A 9,720-nucleotide genomic window follows, 5' to 3' on the forward strand; every position below is an offset into this window, starting at 1 on the left:
CCATCAAATTGTATACTTAAAATGTGTGAATTCTATGGTATGTGAATTATATCTCCATAAAGCTGTTGAAAAAAATAAATCTGTCTACGCAACACACTCGCGAACAAACTAAAGCCAGGATGTGTGTCCTTCCATCTCTGTTTATTCAGCGAATCAGAGTGTCTGGCGTATCACAGCCCAGCTTGCTGCCCCTTCATTGAAGTTTCACTGATGATTAGCAAGTTCTTGCTGAAGTCTTTTACCATAACAGTTTTCTTCCTGACTCAGGTAGCTATGTTTACTTCCTCTCCTTACTCATACGGGTGACAGGCTTCAAAAGATAATATTTGATTAGAAGTGCAACTCTTCTGTTGGTTTTCTGGACTGATGAAACATTTCCATTTTGTTATGAAATTGTAACTTCCTAAAAATACCTATTACATAATTCTCACTTCCCTTCCTTTTCCTTTTGATGTCTACATAACCACTTTTTATTTAGTTTTAACGTCTTTAGAGACAGATGAAATATTGTCACGTAGAGAAAGTTTAGAATGAAGATTTTCTCCTGCTATGCAGATAACTCATAAATTTACCTTTTTCCTGCAGGATTTTTAGAAATGTGAGCATTTTATTTGTTTACTCTCTCAATCGCAAATGATGCAAGGCAAACTTGAACCAACTTGAGTGCAATGGTGGATTTCATACAAGGAAACTGGTAGGGTGTCTCACAGCCACCCAAAGACTGTCCACAGTGGTTAGGATGCTTTTGGCTGCAAATAAGGTAAATCTAGAATCAAACTTGGCTACTAGACCTATTGGGGTGATTACTTTGTTTATGTAAATGTCTAATCACTATGTTGCACACCTGAAACTAATATAATATTGTATGTGAATTGTAATTGAAAATTAAAAAAAATTTTTTTTTTTTTTTTAATCTAGGATCAAGCTGGATTAAACCACAAGGAAAAGATCGTCTTGTCATATGGGTACGGGTGATGAAAATGAAAAGCAGCCCAAAAAGATTTACTTCCCCTTCGTTTGAAACACTGGCCGCTTCGCCTCTGACTGTGGAAAGGCTGCAGGTCAGGGCAGTCGGAGCTGCGCCCGCCGCTCTGCTCATCAGGAGGACGCTGGGCTCCAGCTCCTAAAAGAAGAGGTGTTTTCTAGAGGTTGGAATTTCCCTTCCTTAGGTGACTGCTGTGTTTCCAAGTGATGCAGGACAGAGTGAATCCCCCCCGAGCGGAGATTCAGGTCCTGCACTGAGAGGGACGGCTCCTGACTGGGCGCAGGAAAGACTTCGAGCACTTGCCAGAGTCAGAGACAACAGCGAAGTCCGTTAGAGAAGGGAGAGCGCTCTCTAGGCAGAGTGCGGTCTCAGAACAAAGGGTGAGAGAGCCGAGAGGGACAGAGGCGCAGAGAGAGAGATGCCTGGGAGAAACAAGACAAATCGAGGGACAGACAGAGACAGCAGAAGAACTTGAATGTTCAGGGAATTCAGTGTATGTATCGTTCTTAATTTCTGTGATTTACAGTTTAAAGACTTTGTTAACCTATTTTCCTTTGATGGTATGGGTACACGGTGTGAAAGGTAAGGGCAGGTAGCATGAAAGGCATGGGAAAGCCTGCTGGCAATCCCCAGCCTTTGTTCCATAGGTTCCCACGGTTTTCGGCCATAGGAAATGTCTATTTTGTGTAGGGTACTACTTAAAGACTGTTTTCCCTTCAAGGTAGGGGTAAATGGTTGGTTAGTAATCCCAGCAGGAATCTTCATTTGCTCTGTAGGTTTCCTCCAGTCTGGCTGCAGGGCTGATCAGCACATCGCAGGCTCCGAATGTAGCTTGATGTAACATTTAGTTCTCATTCCTCTTCCCTATATTTCAAGTATATCAAAAGGGCTCGGAATGGGATTTAGAAACTCTAAAACTTATAAAACTGAGTCAGGTCCTTTGAGAAGGAGATGTCAAGACGGAATTAGACGCGCAGGGGATTTATTAGGGGAAATGCCTTGGAGGATAAGCAGGAGGTAGCAGAAGCAGGCAGGGAGAGCTTTCAGACATCAATGCAGGCCGGTCACCTGTGGAAGGAGGGGCCTGGGAGAGGATGTCCATCAAGAAGAGTCTCAGCTCAGCACAGCTCTGAGAAAGTTTTGGGCAGGCTAATGGGGAGTTCCCAAGTCAAAACTGCCCGGAAGAGGGATCCTGTATCTCACAGACATCAGCCACCATTCATATGCAAAGGGAAGGGACTCTGAATAACCCAAACCATCTTGAAAAAAAAAAAAGGGATGGAGGACTCACACTTCTCAAAAATTTCAAAATTCGCTACAAAGCTACAGCTATCAAAATAGCGGCATTGGATAAACATGTAGACCAATTGAAAAAGAATTAAGAGCCCAGAAATAAAGCTTTGCATTTATGGTCAATCGATTTTTGACAAGAGTATAAAGACCATTTAACGGGGAGAAAGAACAATCTTTTCAACCAATGGACCCCCATATATTACTAACGGGAATGTAAAAACGGTGTGGCTGCTTTGGAAAACAATTTGACATTTCCTCAAAAAGTTAAACGTGGAGTTATCACATGACTCAGCAATTCCACTCCTAGATATAGACTCAATAGAAATGAAAGGTGAATATACTGAATATATTTGACATTTATATAAATATATTTGAATATAACCCATTTATACAAAATATGTCCACCCTAAAATTTGTACATGAATGTCCATAGAAAGTTTATTCGTAACAACCAAACAGTGGAAACAACCCACAGTTCGACTAATAAGTGGAATAACAAAGGCAATCTACCCATACAGTAGAATATTATTTGGCCGTAAAAAGGAGCAAGATATTGTTGTATGCTACAATGTCGATGGATCTCGAAAACACTATGCTAAGTAAAAGAAAGGACACAGATTATGTGACCCCAATTATGTAAAATGTCCAGAACAGGCAAATCTGTAGGAACAAAGTAGGGTAGTGGTTACCCAGGGCTGGGTGTGAAGGAAGCGGGGAGTCGGTGCTAATGGGTGTGGGTTCAGTCGGCGATGATGAAAATGTTGTGGAATTAGATCATGGTGGTGGTTGCATAACTCATGAATATGCTGAAAACTTGAATTATAAACTTGAAATGAGCGAATGTCGTGGCATGTGAATTATACCTCAATTAAGCTGTTAAAATTTTTTTTAAATGGTCCGGCACTCACCATGTTCAATCTCTGACTAGTCAGGGGAAGCATGACCCAAGAATCCTGTGGTGGACCCCAGGGGTTAGCAGCCGGGACCGTCGGTCACCTCTAATCCCCACTGCAGATTCTCTTGAAGATCTGAACAGCCCATTTCTGTAGCTCCCACAGAAACCAGGAACAGTCTCACCAGATTTGCACCAATTGATAAGCAGAGAAAGTGTTCTTCTACTGCAATGAATTCTTTTGCCCCACATGCGTTCATTTAACAAAAATCAGTTAATGCTGTGTATCCTGCTACACTGGGTGCTGTGGGGCGGGGGGCCAGGGCGGGGGACTGATCTCTTGGTCTCAACTCCTTACAATTTTTCTTGTCCCTTTGAGTTTTTTCCTTCTACTGACATTACGATAACAGTTAATTTTTAAATGAAGCTGGCATTTTACAGCTTACATTGATTTGTGTATATTAATTTATCTGATCCTTGCCTGAGCACTTCATAACTTTTTTTTTGGGTGGCGGGTGGGGGGGAGAAGAAGCCAAATAAATTGAGGAAAAACGCACAGAACTAGAGGCTAAGGAAGAGGTATATGAATTCATAATTAATCTTTGTGTACATATATGGTCATTTCCTTAAGATTAGGTCTTCCACTGGTCTTAGGAACCAAAAAGATTGGTGCAACTCCAAATAAAAGTGGAATCTCTGAGCCGAATACTATAGGACACGCTTAAAGCTTTTGACGCATTTGGCCACATTTTGACGCATTTGGCCACGCATTTGTACGTTACCACTAGCAGCATATGGGAATGTGTTTCCTTAACCCACACCCAGTCCAGATTATTGATATTGGTCCTTGTGAATTCGATGGGTGGAAAGAGCTGCCCTTCAGTGTTATTTCAATTGTAAGCAATCTTAATGGAGCCTTCCTGGAGGACAAGGGGGTAGGAAGGGCGAGAGAAGCTTGAAGAGACCGAGCCGTGTTTTCATAGGCTTGGAGCCCCGGGATCGTCCCTAGTCCTTTGCTTTTGTAGATAGATCGCATTTTCCAAGGCCAGGGGAATTATAGTGACTAGTGATGTTGAGAGAGGATAACTCTGGGCAAATGTAATTCCTCAGTTCTGGGGCCTGGGGCAAGCGGAGGCTGAATGTCATCATTAAATGGAACTAAACAGCCCCTACCTTTTGAATGAGTCATTGGTTGGCCCATAGTGGACAATGAATAAATTGTAACCCTTCCGGAATCGTCTTATAGCCTCTGGGGGAAGGGTGGGAGTTAGATTAATCCGAAGTGGGCCTCGCTTCTCCGTCCTGCCTTTGTGTGTACATCCACTTCCAGTGGACGGCGCCCAGAAGAGGGGTGATCGACAGTGACTTGGCGTCCTGGGACTTCTGACCAGACCCCCACCCTGGAGGTCTCCCGAGCCACCAGGCTTCCTAGCACCTGGTAGCTGGCCCATCAGCCCTTCGCATGCCTCTCCGTACCCTGTGTTCCCCACGCCTGGGGGCGGCGGTGACATTCTCAGGATCGTCAGGGTGTGCTCCCACACCTGCGTGGAGTCTTGTCCAGGGAGCTCTTCCCGGTCCCCGCCCTCGCCAGCGAAAGGCCAGCTGGGAGACGGGAGTGCCCGGTGATCCTCGCTGCCCTCTTTGTCTGACTTGGGTTCCCCACCTATGACTCACTCGCCTTTGTCCTCAGACAGACGTCTTAGGAAAGGCCTTGGATCCACCTCCAATGGCCCATGGGCGCCCCGGCTGCAGCAGGCAGGCCCAGACCCAGCCCGGGCACCGCGTCCGTGACCTCTTTCTGGGAGCTGCTTGGCTCAGAGTTTCAGACTCTCGTTTGTTTGTTTCTGGACGTTAGCACGGAAAAGAAGGTAGGAAACCAACCGACACTGTCCCTTCTGAAGACCAGTAGCGGCCGGAAGGGAGACAGAAAGCGAAGCGGCTCAGGCAGACGGCTACCCTGGAAACAGAGAGGTGCAAAGCCAGGGGAGGAACCAGCCTTGGGCTCGCCGAGTCTGATGTCACGTGGTGCCACGCGACCAGTGCTCTCTTTCTGTCGGTCACGTGTGTGCATGCGTGTGCGCGTGTATGAGGTGCCGGCCGCGTGCCAGCGCTCTCACCGCGGGGCGTCTCTGCCGCAAACAGCTCTAGGCGTTTATTTACTCCCACATCCAACTGTTTACATAGTCAACAAATTGGGTTTATAAAATTCACCACCCGTCACAAGTGCATGTTGACACATTTGCACACTACAACTGTAAATAAATCACCTACTAACCAGCGAGTCCTTCAGGTGGCCCCGCAGGCGACAGACAGGGCTCTTTGCTCGGTGTCCATCTGGGGTTGACCTTAGGCTGGTGAGAGATCATCCAGACACTAACACGGCCGAAGGCCGGGGCCACCTGAACGTCAGCTGCTTTCTTTCAACAAACGCTGTGGGAGCTGACAGTGGCCAAGCCCCTGAGTGCAGGGCCACAGGAAATGCATGGTGGTGGATGACGCCCCTGTCCCCAGGGGAGGAGATGTATCAGAGGGAGCCCCTTTCCAGGAGGAAGGGGGACGAGCAGAGCTGAACAAGCCTGCAGGGCAGGCTCTGCCAGGTGGATGGGAGCGTGTTCTCTGGTTCTCTCCATGCCCCGCCCTCCGCCTCCCATCCTCCTATTCCCTACCCGCCCCCCCTCGCCTTCCCGAGTCCCGGAGATGTCGCGTTTAACTAGGGATGAGCAGCAAACCCCTCCAGGTGCGCCTTCCAGCTCTCACCTGCCTGCCCGTGGCTCCCCGGGCTCGCTCGCCTGCATCCACGCTTCCTGTCTCCGCTCCCTGAGTGCCTGTCCCCAGCTCTCCACGGCGAGTTCGCGCCCTTGAAGTCTCAACTCAAATGCCACCTCTGGGGAGGGATCTGCCCGCCTCTGCCTCGGACACACTCTGCACAGCACCACTGGTTCTGCCTTCTCATTCATTGATCAGAGCCCCAAATTGTCATGACGTGTGTGACTGTTTGTCCTTTATATTTCCCTTCTGAAATGTAAGCTGTGGGTGGCAGGGACCTCATCTGTCTGGGCCGCTGTGGAATCCCCGGCATTCAGAGAACAACCTGATTCATCAGGCTACTCAGAAGCAAAGGGATGATTTCGGATGCGCCTCACCCACAACCAGAGGCGCGAATCGCTCCCAGGTGCGGTCTGCGGGTTCGGGCATTTTCCTGGGACAAGAGTCCAGAGTCAGCTTCCGGTTCCCAGAGGGACCCGCGACACCCCACTGGCCTCACCCACGCTGGGCGGAGACCCCAGTGGGCTCCGCTAACCCTCTGGTCTGATTCGGCACCTTGGGGCAACAGAGGGACAGTGTTTGGGAATGTCGCAGGGTGGGTGTCTCTCAGAGCCTCGCGGCTCCCGGAGGTGGTCCAAGGACCTTCGGAATCAGCATGGGGGTGGCACCCACACGGGTCGGACTTTACAGACTGGGCGTCCACCTGAGACTTCATTTAAGGAATGTTTTCGAGCGCTGTGGGAAAAAGAAGGGGGCAGAATGGCAGAATAGACGAAGGCCCTCTTAGGAGGACTTAAATGTCAGCTTGGCTGATTTGGAGACTGTTTAAACGGGAATCCGCTTTCCTATCCCCGTGGGGCGGGAGCGTCTGCTCCCAAGGGGTGGGAGGGAAGGGCGCCCCGAGATGCCCTGAGCTTCGTAAAGCCGCACCCCAGCTCCTCCAGCAGCGAGTCCCCACAGGACACCTTCGATGACCCTAAAGTACCTGACCTTACAGGTGACCCTGCCCTGCTCCACCTCAGGGTGCCTCGTTGGCCAGGAGAAGAAAGGAGCAAAGACTAGAAGCCACGAGAGCACCTAGGCGTTGGCTACCACGGGTAGGTGGGTCCCCCAGGAAATGCTTTATTCATTGGCTGCGGTTCACCCTGTCTTCTAATCCTGTTACTGGCAGTTTGCATGACCTCGAAAGTCCACCGAGCACCTTCCCCACGGCAGTGGGCGACCTGATGCCATAAACGGGAAAGGTGAGGAGACGATTCACGCCTGAGGAGAGAAGAGCAAGGCGACCTGGGACGAGCAGCCCGAGCACGGCGTTGTCATGTCTGGTATCTTAAGGCCTCCGGGTAGAATTGTGTTTGACCTCTGGACAACAGCGTAGCCGGCCGGGATGACTTCTCTCCTGGAGGGCACGGAAGGTGCCGCGAGTCACCTGTCAGGCTCTGATCTCCTGAACTGTCAGTCAGTTACTGCCCACCACACGCGCACTCTCTCTCACACACACTCACTCACGCGTACACACACACACACAAACACATACACACACTCATGCACTCACACATACACACACATATATACACACACATACACATACACAGATACACTCAGAGATGCACTCACACAGTCGCACACACATACACATACACACACCTATACACACATACACAAACTCACACATAAACTCACAGATGCACTCACACACATACACTCAGAGATGCACTCACACAGTCGCACACACATACACATACACACACCTATACACACATACACAAACTCACACATAAACTCACAGATGCACTCACACACATACACTCAGATGCACTCACGCACATACACTCACACACACTCACATACATATACAGACATATATACACACATACACATACATACACACAGGTATACACAGTCACATACATACACACAGTCACATACATGCATAGATGCACTCACACACATATACACACTAGTGCACACACACATTTACAGATGCATTCACACACATTCACGTGCACATGCACTCACGCACTCACACAGAGATGTACTCACATACATATGCACACTCCCAACACATGTCCACACACATGCACGTACACTCAAATGCACACTCTCACACGCACTCACGCACTCACTGATACACTCTCTCACGCACTCACTCGCACACTCACTCGCACACTCAGAACCCACTTCCACTCGCACGACGCCCCTTACAAGAGCGCCGCCATCGCGTCCGCCTCACAGATTTGGAAAGGCCCCTGTCAAGGCGATAACATTCGGATTGGAATTATTGCTTCCTTACGGGGTGAGGGAGGACGCTCCCGGTCAGTGAAGCTCAGAACGCTCTGCGTGCAGATTGCTGACCGTTCAGATGTAAGTGATTTTCCTGACACTGGGTGTTTCCCACGATCAGCAACGCAAAGGCGAATGTGTCAACCATAACCATTTACCGTGCAACAGGTCTTCAGACAGCTCAGATGTGACCCCATAATGAAAACACACCCGCCTGTTCTTCCCTCTGAGAGATTTGGGGTGGAATTAAATTAAATATTCTCCACTTCAGGTAGTCAGACTGTTTTGAAGACTAAAGTTGCTGCCTATTCCTTACTTTAAGATGAATGTTGTGGGATAAGAACAAAATGAAAGCTCAGGGAAAAAGAACCTTTTGCGAACCACACATACATCACCAGACACTATTTGGCGTGGGGGCGGGGCTGTCGGTGTGGCTGGGGTGCCGGCCTCCTCTGCTGCCTGCTGAGTCAACGGCGCTCCCGGAGGCCCACGCGCAGGCCGGGCATGAGGGTGGCCTCTGGGCCTCGACCGCGCCGAGTGCCCGCGCCTCTCACCCCACGCCATGCTAGAAGAGCCGCAGTACTTTCTCACGTTGTTTCCCAGAAAGTTTTAAAGGCAGATGGTAAAGGAGAACGTCACACGCCTGGGTCAGCGTCGCGCACCTGGGTCGGCGCCGTGCACCTCGATCGGCGTCACGCACCTGGTTCAGGATCGCGCACTTGGTTCAGGATCGCGCACCTGGGTCGGCGTCGCGCACCTGGGTCGGCGTCGCGCACCTGGGTCAGGATCGCGCGCCTGGTTCAGGATCGCGCACCTGGGTCGGCGCCGCGCACCTGGTTCAGGATTGCGTTCCTTGGATTCCGCTTTTATGGAGAAGAGAGGAAATGTAACAAACGGCTAGCTGATTTTTTTTTGAGGCAGGACCTATTTTTCTTCTCCGTTCTCCAAGGATTTGTAATACCATAATGAAAAGACGATTAAGGTATTGGTTACTAAAAAGCTTGAATTTACTCTTTTCATTGCCTCACTTTCATGTCATTCACCTCTTAAGCAAAAAGTTTATGTCCTGTTGCTGGATAGTATTAAACTCTTTTAAATGCTAAAAAAAAAAAAAAAAAAAAAATAAGTGAGCCGGCACTTTCGGAAATCTTCCTGTGAGGAAACACTCCTCCTCTTTTTCATGGCGGGTTAAATACGTGCGTGGTTGTTATTCTAAAGTGCACTGAACTATCGTGGACTCTGAGAATGTGATCAGGACATCGAAGGACAGAGAAACTTCTTCCTACGTAAGGAGCCATCAGGAGGGCCCAAGGGGAGGGAGGGGCCGGGAGCTCCCGCCCAGCACAGAGAATGCCGTCCTTCCCCGAGCTCAGGCAGGTGGGCGCCTCCCTCTCCGCTGGTGGTGATACAAGGGTCAGAGAGGACGTCATGCCTTAGTGGCGGACCAGGGGACTGGGAGATTCGGCGTAGGGTAAGGGACCGAATTGGCTTCTGAGAGTGG

Source organism: Rousettus aegyptiacus, unplaced genomic scaffold (assembly GCF_014176215.1).
Source record: "Rousettus aegyptiacus isolate mRouAeg1 unplaced genomic scaffold, mRouAeg1.p scaffold_m13_p_11, whole genome shotgun sequence".
Lineage (NCBI taxonomy): Eukaryota > Metazoa > Chordata > Mammalia > Chiroptera > Pteropodidae > Rousettus > Rousettus aegyptiacus.